The sequence below is a fragment of the Rhinolophus hipposideros genome (assembly GCF_964194185.1).
Source record: "Rhinolophus hipposideros genome assembly, chromosome: 2".
In the NCBI taxonomy this organism is placed as follows: domain Eukaryota; kingdom Metazoa; phylum Chordata; class Mammalia; order Chiroptera; family Rhinolophidae; genus Rhinolophus; species Rhinolophus hipposideros.
The window spans coordinates 36,000,157-36,016,695 of record NC_138048.1 but is presented as its reverse complement, the minus strand read 5'-3'; positions in this window follow the sequence as shown (position 1 = coordinate 36,016,695).

Below are 16,539 nucleotides of genomic sequence, written 5' to 3'. Positions count from 1 at the left end.
GAGTATTAAAAATCTGCATCTCTGTATCATTCCGTTATTTCTTTTTCCTGAAGGAGTATTTCTATTCTTTTTCATTTTTTTAGCTTAAGTACAGTAACATCAACACAAAGGAAAAGGTAGGTTTTTGTTTTGTTTGTTTACAGAGAAGTACCTCTTACTACCTGTCTTGTTTAGGAGCAAATATTTATTTGTTAAATGACTAGAGTGAACATTCCAAAAAGTCTTAAAAGAAAAAGTAGATATACTGGAATTGTAAACATTACAAAATCTGCTTGGGTGGACAGGAACCAGAAGATAATATTCTTAAATATTTCTCCTAGGGAAGAGGTCCTGGAATTTATTTTGTATAGGTACAGAAGGCAGAAGTAAACTAAGGAAAATTTACCAGGGAGCAGATATTAAATAAGTAAGGATTTTCTAGTAATTGTAGCTTTTATCTATGAATGGGAAGGACTGCCTCACAGTATGATGAGTTCCTTCTCAGATGGGTGACAACATAAAATTTTGGGGTGCTAATAGTATAGTTAATAATTCTTTTTTTAAAAGTATTGATTGATAAAATTAGTTGTACTTTATTGGTGAACTTATATAATAAAAATGAACTTATATAATAAAAATGTTATTCAAAATCTATTTAAAAATAAGATTCTTCATGGGAATTGGTTTAAATAGAAATACCTTTACTATACATAGACATATGTATGTATATTAAAGCAAAATGTAAAAAGCATTTATATGGATTATTTGTATATTAAAATTGTATCAGCAGTGTTGTTTTTTTTGTCTTTTTTGATTTTTTTTTCTTTTTATCTTTTTCTGGTAATTATTTGAATACATAGTAACTTACAGGTTAGGACATATTTGCCTTTATTTTCCCTGTATATTTTCTATATATCAGCCCTATAAATGCGCTGTTTCCTAAAGACTCCACTGATTGGCAGGCTTACAGCTTCATGTATCCCATTGGCTGTGGTGAGGGTTGTGATAAGAACTGCCACTATTGGCTGTGTTCTACTGGCTGGACCACCACTAAGCCAGCAGGGCAGGAGGAACTAAGATGGAGTTCATGTGCATTTCCTTTTACTGAATGTTCTGCGTGATGTCTTTGGGAGACTGATGTTAGTTGCTTGGTTTCTAGAAAGGTTTGGGCATCTCCCGGATTTAACCATGTGCTAAAGTGGGAGCTCTGCTCACTGCACAAAATTGCTCTTAGCTGCGTCTGAGCAGAAGCTGGAAAAGTGAAAGTCCACCAGACACGTCTTAGCATTTTTAATGCAACTATTACTAATAATACTAGGTTAAAAATGAAAAAAATCCCAGGGCAAATGCTAAACTGAACAGGCCAATAAAAGGACAGAGTGTACGAGGGGGCTATCCCTGGTGAACCAGCCAAGAATATCTCAAACATGCACAGTTGTTTTCTCTTTTTATTTAAGCATCTACCAATTCTACATGAGCAGAAGGAATTCAAAGTAAAAATTAATGGGGTGTTTTAAATATTTCTAAAACATGGTGACTCTAGTGCTGTTTGTTTAGTGCATTACTCATCAGAAGTGTCCCTCCAGCCCTACAAGAGGCTGGAGGCGACGTTGGAGACCTTTAGGAAGGGAAGGAAGTAGCTGACTGCTTCTGAGTGTTGGTGCTGAGTAACCTGCATTTGCATCAGGCTCACTATCTGCTGGCTTTGAGCAAGTCTCTGGCTTCTATTCCGTGTGTCTCATTTTCTCCTTTGTAAATTGGAGATAACAAGAGTAACTATGTCATAAAGTTGCTATGAGGATTAAATGACCTAACATTATAAAACAATGTTGCTCTGTAATTGTTTATTAAATAAAATAAAATCCGCTCCAGAGCCATGTGGGAGAGAAAAGGCAATGTGTTTTGTTCCACTGTGTTCTGTTCTTCAAACTGACTGTTGAGTTATTTTTCTTCACTCTCTACAAGGAAAGAATTGCCTTTGGTGCTAAAATGAGTATCCTATTTGATATGGTGACAAGACACAATGACGTGATTGCTGCTATTCTCAAAGGCCCTTCATACAAGCCCATCTTGCTTGTGATTAGAAACTTAATTAAGGGCTTTTAGCTCCTTGCACTCTGGTTAGGAGATATCCTTAAGATTCTGAAGTCCAGAGCTATCTATGATGCTTTCTGCAAAGAACATCAGCCACAGACATGAAGTAGCAGCTTTGGGGAGGAAAAATAGAAAGAGCTGAAAATCTCTTCAGACTCCCATCATAGTTACAAGGGAGAACAAAATATTAACACCGTAAACAGAACTGTGACTCATCATCAGATGGCCCCTGAAATTATGATCCTGAAAACCAAAATACTGTACATAAGAAATCCTATAGCAGCTTAGATATATTGTAAGATTACTTTGTTTTTCTGGTTTTAGATTTAACTGCCTGTCATGCCATTTTTATGCTAGCCCCACACCACTATAGGACATTCAGTATTTTTTTTCATTTTAGAATAAAATGTTCTTTAACTGAAAAGCCGTTCAGATGAATCACAGCCTAAGAAGTGCACGTGGGCAGCACATAATAAAATAAAAGCATTATGTTTGCTAAAGCATCAGAATATTTTTTTTAAGTAGGATGCACTTTTATTCAATGCGAATAACTATGTTTTTAAAAACAGCCATTGAAAAAAAGCTTGGATTACATATCACTGATCTGCTGACTCACCTAAATTTTAGTGTCCCTAGATGATGCCAGATTGACATTTTTTTCGAAAGTAACAACCCAGATTTAGGCACAAATTAAGGTAATCTGGTCATAGCATTCACTCTTCTCTGACACCATTCCTGTCCATTACCACTTAGTTAGGACAGTCTCAGTTCTGATTCTTAGTCTTCAGACAAGTGATAAAATTGGTTTGAGATTATGTGTTAACAGGTAGCTCTCATCTCCCGTCAAAATAAAGGGTCAAGCTCAAAGCATTTCCCCATGGAGTGGACTTGGCTCAATTATGACTTGCTGGAAAGCCCTCTGCAGGGCTGTACAATAAAGGTCTTAGGCAGAGATAAAGACCCGATTGGCCCCAACGGAACATAGAAGCACTTCCACACACAGTTCCCACACATTTACACCTGTTCAAATTCTCAGACCCTTCAAAACCAAAGTCTGAGAGTAAGAAGAACATAATGAAGCTCTTCCTGTTTAATCTCAGAGCTTCCTAATATGCCCCATAACTTTACGTAGTCAAGAACGATTTGATAGTTCAGGAACAAAGTTCTTAGGTGTTGACGTTTTTTTGTGTAAGGAGAAGGCTCTTGCGTTTCAGGTATCTGCAACAAAAGACTTTGAGTCTTTATTAACTTCATTGGTAAGATGTTAGCTTTTTCATAGACATAAATCCTCTATTGTTTCATCAGTGAAGGACCAAGTAATTTATATTTCAAGCTCAGACATATATTCATATAGTTGTGTTGATTTGAATAATGCAGAAGTTGGCACACTATGCCTTGCAGTCCCAATCTAGCCTTCACCTATTTTTGTAAATATTTGTTAGAACATAGCCACACTTATTCATTTACATATTGTCTGCAGATGCTTTCACTGAGACAATGTGTGCAGAGTATAAAATAGTTGCTATCTGGTCCTTGACAGAAAAAGTTTTCTATCTATGAATTAATACATATTTTCATAAAACTTTCTTAAAGACCTCATGGGTTTTCTTATGGTTGCTTGTACAATGTGTCCTGGGGAAAAAAGGAAAGAAATGCAGGTACCACACAGCTGGGCTAAGATCCATTCAATAGTTTTATACTCTGTGTTGCCTTCTTTTACCCAGCCAAGCAAAGTTGCTTCTTATTTCCTGTGTGAGTCTCTAGACTCTAGAGATAAGTCTATTTTTTCAGTCATTTGTTTACATGTCTTTCTCATTTGATAATTGAGAAACTTGAGAATCAAATTTGTGCTTGACAATTTTTTATTCTCCAAATCAAAAATAATACTTGGGATAATACTAAAAATTTTAAGGAATTAAGTTGGCAGAATTTTCCAATATCCCCAAAACAGAAGCATGTTATGATAGGTGCAAAGAAAAGCGGCAGAGAATGCAGCTCCCTTACATCAGTTTAAATTATTTAAAAATAATTTAACATGAACTCTAACCCTACGGTTATATGGAAGAGGAACAGGAATTGAAATCCTCTCATGTGTCTTGATCATATAGCTCAAAATATACTTCATACAGGAAGTATATTTAACAAAGATGAAGAATTTGTTTTGCCTCTAATTTTAATTTTTTAAAAATAATTGAACATTATGAACTATTAATTCAAATGATTGATGGAATGGGATTTTATAGTTAATAGTCTCTTTAAGGACTATATAGTAATAGTTTTCCAATTTTTAGGGGGAAAATTATGAAATAAAAAGTCATAAAACCATCTGGACAAATTTTAAGCTTGCTTTAATGATTCGGAAGGCACTTTAGGATCTTGAAGTAACATAGTTATCATAATGAATCTAAATAGTCGGTGGTCAAATACTTATTGATTTATATTTTATACTTCAAAGTAGACAGTCCAAGAAATTGGGCTAAAAATATGCTGACTCTGTGGTATATTTCAGAAATGGCTTCAGAAATTCCTGATATCAGCTGGTTTACTTGTCATTTGTATTGTTCACATAAAAGTAAATTGCAGTTAAAAACAAAGCAAAACAAAAAAAAACAAAAACAGTTATTTGAATTTCCTAGCTATTTGCATTGTAGATAAAGGGAAGTTCTACAGTTCTTAAATATCTTGAGAGTTGGCAGGATTCTAAAGTACTTTTCCTTTAATTTTGATGGGAGTAATAAGTATTAGTTTTTATCCATCTTAACCATTAGAAGCAAGTATTCCACTATCAGTCTTCTTCAGAAATTGATTTTCTGTCTCAATGTTCAAAGTGATGATTATAATGGACCTAGACAGAGAAAGATGAGTTTAAATCCTGACTCAGCCTCTTATTATTTGTATGATCATGGACAAACTATTTAATCTTTCTGTTTCAATTTCCTCACCTGTGCAATAAGGATACTTAAATAACAGAGTTATTAAGGTAAGGATTAATAAATTAATGAATATAAATAGAGCCTTTAGCTAGCAAGTTTCTGGCACATAGAGATCTAAAAATGGTAACTATTTTTCTCTTTAAAGTTCAGATTATTAGAATTTATTTACTTTTTTATTTTTAAATTAACATACAGTAAAATACACTTTTTGGGTATAATTTTATGGATATATATATCTATACGTATCTATCTATGTGTATATATGTGTATATATGTGTATATATATATATATATATATATATATATATATATATATTTATGTAACCATATTCACAGATGGGATGCAGAACAGTTTCATCATCCCCCAAAATCCCTCATGCTGTCCATTTGAAGTGACGCTTTCCCCCCAGTTCTAACCCATGGCAATTGCTGATCTATTTTCCATCACTGTAATTTTTCTTGTTCTAGAATGTTATATAAATGGAATCATAGAAACTGGATTCTTTATCCAGCATAATACATTTGGGATTCATCCAAGTTTTTGTGTGTGTCAACAGTTTGTTCCTTTTATTGCTAAGTAGTAAGTATGCCATAAGTATGGATATATCATAGTTTGTTTATCCATTCACCCACTGAAGGACATTTGGGTTGGTTCCAGTTTTCTACAATTTTGAATAAAAGTACTATGTGAACATATGTTGTATGAACATGTTTTCAGTTTTCTAGGGTAAATATCTAGGAGTGGGACTTTTAAGTCATATGACAAGATATGTTTAACTTTATGAGAATGTAACATAAGTTTTTAAAATTTATGTACCATTTTGCATTCCAGGAATGTATGAGAGTTCCAGTATCTCTGCATCCTCATGAACATTTGGTGTTATCAATTTTATTTTAAATTTTAACCTTTCTGATAAGTGTGAAGTGGTATCTCTATCTTAACAATAATGTTGAACATATTTTCATATGCTTATTTGAAAACCATGTATTTCCTTTGGTGCAGTGTCTGTACATACATATTTTTTTCATTTGGGTTGTTTTCTTATTGATTTTTGAGAGTTTTTTTAATATTCTTTGTATAGTCTGGATACAGATCCTTTGTCAGATGTGTGACCTGCAAATATTTTCTCTCAGTCTGTGACTGGTCTTTTCATCTCTGAATAGTCTTTTATAAAATAAAGGTTTTAAAGTTTGATGAGGTCCAATTTATCAATTTTTTTCTTTTATGAATTGTACCTTTCTTGTCATGTCTAAGAACTCTGACTAACCTCCTATCGTGAAAAATTTCTTCTATGTTTTCTTCAAAAGTTTTCTGTTTTATATTTAGATCTAAGATTCATTTTGAGGTAATTTTTGTATAATGTATGAGGGTTTTCTTTTTTCTTTTTCTGGTAAAATAATCAATTGCTCATATTTGTGTAGGTCTCTATTTTAGTCCATCCATCTTTGTGTATCCCTCTTCAACAGCACTGTCTGGATTAAAATAGTTTATAGTAATTCTTAAATTACCTCCAACTTTATTCTGCTGTCTCAAAATTATTTTGTCTATTCTTGTTCCTATGCTGTTCCATATAAAGTTTAGAATCAGCTTGTATATATTTACAAAATCCTGTTGGATTTTGATTGGAGTTACATTAAATGTATAGATCAACTTGGGGAGAATGGACACCTTTATTATGTTAAATCTTTCATCCATGATCACAATATGTCTCTCCATTTATTTTGTGCTGCATTGACTTCTTTCAACAGTATTGTGTAATTTGCAGCATACAGGTCTTGCAAAAATTTTGTCAGATTTATATTTAAGCATTTAATTATTTCGGAGCTATTATGTTGTTGGTTTTTAAATTATTTTCAGTTTCCAATTGTTCATTGTTAGCATATAGAAATGAGATTGAATTTTGTATGTTGATTATATCCTGAGAACTTACAAACTCATTTATTAGTTCTTGGGGTTTTTTTGTTTATTTGTTTTTGTTTATTTGTATCTTTTTGTAGATTACTTTGGATTTGCTGCAAGATAATTTTGTTTCTTGCAAATAGGAACAATTTTATTTCTTTTTTTCCAATCTTTTTGATGTTGAATAGGAGTGGTAAAAGTGGGTATTTTTGTTTTGCTCCTCATTTAAGGGGGAACGCATTTAGCTTTTCACAAACAAGTTTTTCTTTTTTTTCTTTTTTTCCTCTGTAGAGGATCTTTAACAAGTTTAGAAAGTTACCTTCTATTCCTTGTTTGTTGAGCTTTATTCTTTATCATGAAGTGATGATGGATTTTATATATATATATATATATATATATATATATACACACACACACACACACACACACATGTATATCAATATATATGTATATATACATTATATATATGTATATATATATTTTATATATATATAAATTAGTATCTATTAATTTCTTTTCATTAGAAATTTCATTAGGTTAAATTTTCAAAATTTTCAAAATTTCATTTTATTAGGTTAACATGGTAGATATCTTGATTGGTCATGGTATCCAATGATCATTGTTCTTTTTATATATTGCTGCATACTATTTGCTGACATCTGTATGGGATTTTTGTGTCAATGTCCAGGAGTAATACTGGTCTGTAATTTTCTTGTTCTTTTTGTGTGATTTATGAAGCCAGAGAAATGCTGGCTTCATAAACAGATTTGAGAAGTGTTTCCTGCTCTTTTATTTTTAGGAAAAGACTGTAGAATTGATGTTATTTATTCATTGTTTAGTTCTATATACTTGCTGATTTTTATTGGTTCTATCAAATACTGAGAGAAGTTGAGGTCAAATATAATATGGATTTATTTCTCTTTTCATTTTGTCAACTTGCTTCATGTATTTTGAAGCCTTGTTGTTCATTTAATGTTGTTTTATCCTCTTGGTGGATTAACCTTTTTATTATATAATATCACTATCACTTTAGCTCTCTTTTGATTAGTGTTTGTATGATATACCGTTTTCCATTGTTTTACCTTTAGCCTACCTAGTTTTTCTTTTTAAATCCTTTCTGAGAACCTGTGTCTTCTAACTTATGTGATTAGACTATTTACATTTAATGTAATTTTTGATATATTTGGATTTAAGTACACCATTTTATTATTCATTTTCTGTTCCCCCTGCCTCCATTTTTGCTATTCAGTTTCCCTTCTAATGCCATTCTTTGGATCGTGTGAACATTTTTAGTATTTCCTTTTAATTTATCTATTGTAGTTGATTCTCTTTTTTAATAGTTTATGTGGTGCTCAAGAGTTATAATATACAAACTTAACTTCTCAAAATGTATTTAAAATAAGTACTTTACCACTTCAGTTAGAATGTAGAAAGCTTACCACTCTATTAGTCCTTTCATTCTCCCCCATTTATGTTGTAGCTGTCTCATGTATTACATCAATGCATATTGAAAAATTATCAGAAAATGTTATAATTTCTGTAATACATCTATCAGATGTATTTTAAAGAGCTCAAGGGAAGTTGTCTTTACCCAAGTATCTCCCATTTCTGTGGCTTTCCTTTCAATCCTGATATTGTGTTTTCCCTTGGTATCATTTCCCTTTGGTCTGAAAAACTTCCTTTAACAATTGTTTTAGAGCAAGTTTTCTGGCAACAAATTTCCGTCATTTGAGAAAGTATTTTATCTTTATTCCTGAAGGAAATTTTTGCACTTGAAAATATTGAGCCAATTCTTTCTGGCCTCCATGATTTCAGATGAGAAGCAACGTTTGAATCATTGTTCCCCTATAGTTAACATATTGTTCTTTTTCTACTTTTTTAAAATTTTACTTTGGCTTTAATTTTCAGGAGTTTAATTAGAATATTTCTTGGCATGAACTTCCATGTGTTTATTCTGTTGAGGGTTTACTGAACTTTTTTTAATTTATAAATTTATACCTTTCATCAAAAAGAGGATATTTAAGGCATTATTTCTTCAGATATTTTTCTGTACCACCTTTTTTTCTTTTCTTCTAGAACTCTGATTACACAAACATTAGGCCTTTTGGTACTGTCCAATAGGTCCTCTTTCCTGAGCCTATCCAGCAAGTATTTTTCAGACATGTAAAGTTTTAGAAACATCATGCTGGTGAAGAGAGTCATAGAAAATCCCTTGTATCCAGCCAAGTCTTATATTTGCCCCAGATTTTGTATTTTCAACAAAGTATTAATATTAATAGTGCATTAATATAAGTTGCCAGTCAGATCAATGGAAATAGGAGAAATTATAAGTCAGTTGTATATAAATTATGTGTGAGTGTTGTAATTTTTAAACATGTAAACAAACTTTTTGATGCTCTTTCCATGAAAATGTTCCTTTTAATTACCCTCCCCTTGAATAGCGTTCAGTGTTATGTTAGTGACTTGCATCTAACAAATAATACATTGAAAAGTGATGCTGGCTCACTACCAAGGTCATGCTGGAAAAGACAATACAGCTTCCTTATGGCTCTTTCTTGAAAAACTCACCCTTAGAGAGCAACCACCATGGCATGAGGACATATGTAGAGGGCACATGTAGGTGTTTTAACTAATACCACAGCCACGGCTCCAAGGGGTCTCCAGCGTTGACCACCAGACATTTGATCAGAGCAAGACCAGTTGATCCCAGCCCCAGCAAAAGCTGAGTGGAACATAGATGGACTGTCTCAACTAAGCCCTGCCCAAACTGTTGATTTTCAAGCAAAAGGTATATGGTTCCTCACCTCTATATTTTGGGTTGTTTGTGATCTAGTAGTAGATAAATGGTATAGATTTTGGTATTTGGTGTCTGGAAGTGCTGTTGGGCATGCTCTTATAACAGAAAACCCTAAAACATATAGGAATTGCTTTGGAATCTCAAACAGAATGCTAAAGAAAGCCTAATACCTTGAAGAGACTATCAATAAAAAAATAGCTCCATGCAATGGTTGCTCTCTGACTGTTGAGTAATTCAGTTGCAAAATCCTATCCTAAGGGGCTGTTTTCTAGAGCCACTCCCATTCTGACTCTTCTATTAGGTTTTCATGAGAGCAGAACCTGAGACAATGACTCAGTGCAGATAGTTTATTTGGGAGATAATCCCAGGAAACAGAAGTGAGAGAGTGGGGAGAATGAGACAGGAAAGGGAGAAAAGCCAACAAGTGGTATATTATTGTGCAGGTTGGTGCTGAGAACAATTGGGACTTAATCCCACTTGTGAACTCTGAAGAATGTTGTAGAATATTTGGACTTGTCTTGCTAAAGAACTTGAGGCTAGTCTGTTTACATAAAAACTCTTATACAACATTGAGGATTGTGTCCTTGGTTAATAACACTTTTACATCCACTGAGTGACTTCCAAAACTTCAGAAAAAGCCATGAGGCAGAAAAGCAGAAATGTCATATATATATATATATATAAAGTTTATTGGGGTGACAATTGTTAGTAAAGTTACAATTCTGTAATGCATCATCTATATATCACATTGTGTGTTCACCACCCAGAGTCTGAGTGGAATGTGACTTTGGTCATCACAAGTGTCTATTACACCTACATTTATAAGTGGAGGATATGTATGCGATGTTTCAGTTAGAGGATAAGATGAAATTTATTTTCCATCTAAACTAACAGTCCTTTAAGCGTGTTATAAATTCCTGGTCTAGAATCTCAGTAATTCTGTATTCTCTCAGGCACATGGGAAGCCTCACTCTCCAGCCTCCCTTACAATTAAGTTTGTCATGTGACTGACTTTGAGACAATGGCTACAGGACAGAAGTAAACTATACTACTTCCAGCTCTGTCCGCTAAAATTACCCCATTCTTTACTCCTCAGCCAAGAGAGAATTCAGTGGGAAGATGATGGAGTCACACAATGGAAAGAACTTGAATCCCTGAATCATCACTTGAAAGAGAGCAGCCCAGGCTAGTCCTTTAACTCCCATCAGACAGTGACTTGAATGAGAAATAAACTCTGTGTGTGTGTGTGTGTGTGTGTGTGTGTGTGTGTTTGTGTGTGTGTGAATTAATGGATATTTCAGGTTGTTGGTTTTAGCAGTTGGTGTTAATTACTTTGGTTAGTATAGTCAAAGTGGTATCTTACATAAGACCAGTACTTTCTTGATTCTTATTACACTTTGTTTATTGAAGAAAGTTTTAGTTATCACCTCTTTATGTTTGAGGCAGGCATATGATGGTCATTGACAGAACCGTGTTTGTGGTTTGCTTTTAGCCTTTTAGGGACTGGGAAAGAAATCAGCTCAAGGCAATAGTATTATTATTTTTAGATAATGGATTGCTTTCCTCATAGTTAGAGAGAATTACCCATTGCTATCTTAAGCTTGCTGAACACACTTGACAGAGAAATTCTCCTTCACAATCCCAAGATAATAAACACAAGAGAAAGAACCGGCATGAAATACTGTCTGCTTTCTCCTTTATCATGAGAGACCAAGAAAATATTCTGGATAAAATAAATACAAATCTATGAGAGACAAACAGATAGTCACTTGAATTTTAGATGAATGAAAAAGCTTACCTAGTGTTTAATTGTATTATCCTTTTTAGACAAGCATAAGGATAATATCTTTTCAGTATCAGTGGTGGACTGTGACAAAGAAGTAAGAATACTCCCTCTTGTGGTTCTTGAGAAAAATAATCCCCGCTAGGAGAGCATTGAGAAAATAGAAATTCTGGGTTTAAAGATAACTTCAGTGGATAATTAGAACTTATCCTTTTCCCTCTGACCTGACGCTATGAAGCCGAGTAACCATCTTAGGCTGTTTTGATGTAGATCTTCTTGAGAGTGTTTGTGAGCTGGTACTGCTAACCTCAGGGAAGAACTGAGAACATGATCTAAGAAAAGGACTCTTCAACCTGAACTGGAAGAAGGCTGCTTTCCACTGGAAGTTTTTTCCCTGACAAGTTAAAGAAATAGTAATTGTCACTAAATTTCTTTTTTCTTTAACTTGCAACTGGTTCCCAAATGTGGCCTTATGCTTGCTCTTGGGGAAGCTTTGATTTAAGAGGAGTAAATTTGGTGTTAGGACACTGTCTCCTCTAAAACACATCTCTCATCATTTTGTGCAGTGGGTGTAAATGTATTTCTCGGCTATATATTTTTTCTCCTTGTCTATTTGGAATCCTATTTAGCAACTTTGTTTTTCTCAGGGGATAGTTAGGTGCAAAATGCTAGAAATAGGAAATTTACTCATTTTGTAAGATATCAAATAAGGATGGCATTGCAATTGGAAGACAACATATTTCCAATATCAATTGGTTTGATGTGAAATTATCATTTGTTTTCTCATAATTGATATCTCCTGCTTTTTGCTTCTAATGTTTCACCATTAGGAACATGATATTCTCCAGTTCTGAGAAGGGTTGATATCTGTGTAAGAAACCAATGTCTATTTATTTCTCTATCTCTCTCTTGTTTTCTTTTTAGGTTGCACATATTGTTCTGATTTTCCCAGAAAAGTCCTGGTTTACACTGCTGTCCCTGTGTCGTGTTTGGTTTAAAATTTGTTCCTTTTCCCCCCCTCTCAACTTTATTAGTCTTAAACTGCATCTTTAAAAACACTAGAGGCAATTTTAAATTTAAAGTTTGAAATATTACATTGAAAACTACATTCCTTAGAAAAATACTTGTGACATCATATTGGAGGCAAAGAAACAGATTGTAGTACATGAATTATATGGGAAAAAGAAACTGCCTTGGACTGGATGAGACACATCATTTCTACTTATGTTCCACCGGAGAGACAATTCACATGGACACCAAGATGCATGGCTGCTGGGAAATGTGGTTTAGCTGTTGGCCCAGAAATGAGAAATGGGTTTAGGAAACATCTCGTCAGTCTCTGTCACATTATTTTAGAACAAAATTTATTACGTCCACACAGTCAGAAAGGGGCAGAATTAAGCATAAAAGTTGAGTCTACTTGATTTCAAATCTTAACATTTACCATTATAGAGGTTCAGAACAAGTCACCCCAAGATGTGCCTCTATGGTATCCAGATTATTTTGAGCCAAAGGCAACTGAGACCCTGTGGGCTAGAGAGAAACTTCTGCCCCTCCCCTTCCACTTGTCTATTATGGCAGGGCAACTACTAATTACTGAATATCTGCTCTTTGTATTGTCCTGCAGTGACCTTCAACCCCTCTGAAGCTCCAAGGCACCTTACCTCATCCTTAGCTCAGAATTCCATATATACCTCACTTTAACTTTCTGTCCCTGAACTTCTCATGTATATGGAGTCTATCACTCTCTCATATATGTGGGGTTCCCATATGCACGTATGTAATTTTGTCTTGTTAACCTATCTCATGTAGATTTAATTATTAAATCAGCTGAAAGAAACTCGAAGGATAAAAGAAAGTTTCTTCCTCCACCACACCATCACATCTAAAATCTCTCTTTGCAGTTTCTGGAAATCACACTTTATAGCACTATTTATGTCTTTATTTATGGTTAACACAAGCCAAGATTTAAGTGATTGAGGTTATTTCTCATTTTACCTGAATTAGAATGCTTGCATATGTTTTTTGGAATCATGAACTAAGCTTGAATATTGAAAGGATTTATATATACTTGTCTGCCAATAATTTAAATTTTATTTGAATTTTTTCGTTGTGAAAGATTATCGCCTTAATTATACACAGACAGAATATAGCCTTTCCTTTTCCTTATGTATCTACCTTTTTTTTTCTTTTTCTGACTTGAGACCGTGAAGTTAGAAATAATGCCTCATAAGAGAATTTATCATTTTTTTCTGGATTGAGCATAAACACATACCTGGTTTTTGTTCAGAGTTTTTCATTAGTTTTAGGGGTGAGTATAATATAAACCTGGAAGGTGTCACTCTGTATGTGCATCATTCTCTCCCACATAAATAATCTTGAGACTCATAAAAGGAAAATAAAATTATGAAATTAAATTCCCCATTGCCTTTGTTGGTTTATTTTAGCAACTGTTTACTGGTTGGTTTAATAGAACAACTCCCTAAAAACATTCAACAAATTGATCAATCCATTTTGCTATTTTGCCTTTTTTCCCCCCAAAATGTCAAAGCATTTAACAGATTTTGTTGTTTTGGTCAAACAGACAATGAACAGAATTATGTAGATCTTAGAAAATAAAAATATAATAAGACACATTGCATAGCTTGGGTAGTAGTGGTCTGTCCTGCTTTTTGGAGTTATTTTCTGCCAAGGATGATCTTACCTGACACCTGTTAACATGCAAAGTTGAAAAAAAATCAGAGATTGGTTGATGGCCTGTAACTCTGCCACCCCTCTCTCCCCCCTCACCCCTTGACAATTCAGTCAGAGTTCACAGTTGGGCAGTCTGTGTGTTTAGAGCAAACTGGATGGAAAAAAGTGAAAAGAGAGGACACAATCATTACTTCTCACAATGCTAACTCTATCCTTGCTTTGATTCTGTTATTCTCTATGCTTAGAAAATGAGGCTTAATTTTTTATGTGATTCTGGACCTTCTTGCAGAAACAACACTGACTATTTCTCTACTTATCTTTTCTGGAAATATATTTGGCTAATTGTTACTTTGCCCTTACCCTTTCCAAGCACAAAAACTCTGAGGCATGTCCTTTGAGGAAGCATGTATCTTGGGAATTATAAATTCCCATTTGTATCAAAAGACAAGTCATACATTTAGCTGCTCAGCAAGAAACATACTGTCTCTGTTCCACAGAGAGCAGCAGCTCAGTGTGCTCAGTGTTCTGACTGACACAAAGCTCCAAGATTCCATATCAACAGTATACAAATGTAGCAGGAGAACAGGCTGTAGTCTCAACTAGAATTCAGACATGCCTAGACATGCCTGGTGTGCTGGTAAGGCCATCTCCCCCAAAAGACTTGTTTTTCTGATGGATTAAGGTGACTTTTAAGAAAGTATGTATCCTGCGGGAGAAGAGTTTGACCCCTTAACAAAGCCTTAGTTATCTGGATGGATGGTTGATTCTGAACAGCATCAACATTTTCACTTTCTATTGATTTGTGGCAAAAACCTCACTGGATTCAGGTTTAAATCCTGTGGAGAGCAATGGGTCTGTACTTAAATCCCCAAAGACTTGACTTTCTAAAGGTGCACAAACAATGCTTTAGTGGAGCTCTATAACCCGGTGGTATGCAGAGGTGAGAGAAGCTCTTCCCACATGGTGACAGTGGTGGACAGGATTCTAAAGATGCTCCTCCCCCATCCTGTTTCCCACCCCCAAGATGTCCAATTCATGACCATTCATTCAAATACTATTCTAGGTACTTCTTTGAAGGGATTTTGCAGATATGATTGAAGTCGAAGTCGCAAGTTAGCTGACCTTAAAGCAGGGAGATTACCCAGGTGGGCCTGATACTATGAGATAAGCCCTTTCAAGGCAGAGATTTTTGTAGATAGGAGCAGAAGAGGAAGTCAGAGATTCAAAGCACAAGGGGGAAATTTGATGTACTCTTGCTAGAGATGGAGGGCTCCTTGTGTCAAGGAATGCAGGTGGCCTAAGGAGTTTAAGAGTGGCCACATATCGACAACTAGCAAAGAAACATGGACCTCAGTCCATATTTGGCCAACAACCTGAAGGTGGTTGGAAGCAGATTCTTTCCTCGGGCCTTCAAATAAAAGCCTACCCAGGGTACACCTTCATTTCAGCCTTATAAGACCCTAAGCAGAGACCCCAGGTGAGCCATGCTAGACTTCAGACCTGTAGAAGTGTGAGATAAATCACTTGTGTTATTTTAAGTCACTGTATTTATGGTATTGTGCAACAATAGAAAACTAATGCAGTAACAGAATATGATGCGTCTGTGTTTTATGGGACCCAGGCCTCAGCTGGGGTGGGAGGCCCCAGCATCCTACAGACTTGTTGGTATACCATGGTATACAGATTCTTGTAGTAAATGGTGGAACATGGTGAAAGACTTGGTGAGTGCTTGTGAGATATCTCTTAGGAACTCCCGGAAATTCTCCTGGGTGGGGGAAACAACCACTAAAATTTGGATTGTTATAGTTAATATGAGTCATTAGAACCTATAGGCTGATGAAGTCACGGGAAATTGATTGTATACATCTCCATAAAGTCCAGGTTAGTTCGATCTCCTACCATACTCATATACTTCATTCACCAAAAGGGACACTGTTGTTTTTGTGTTCTGATTTACTTCTTCCCACTGCTAAATTCCCTTATATTTTCTTGGGCATCTCTTTTGGTAGATGCCAAGAGATGGATCTAGTAAGTATATCCTTGAATAATGAAAACAGTAGAAACAAATATATCTTTTTCTTTATAACTAAGTCTTTTTTAGTTATAACAAACTAAACTAGCTAAACTAGCAAATTGTTCTTGAGAGATAAATCATCTTTTTTCAGTATATTTAGGTGCCTTTATCACAAACTTCCTTTTAAAAAATATTGAGCAACCATTTTGTATAGGGTTCTTAACAAAAGAAACTTGGTCAAAATAGGAACAGTATGGACTTTTCATTTTCAAAGACAAGATAAAGGTTAGTATGGAGGTGACTGTAATATAATTGTACTGTGATTTTATAAGAACATTACTGAAA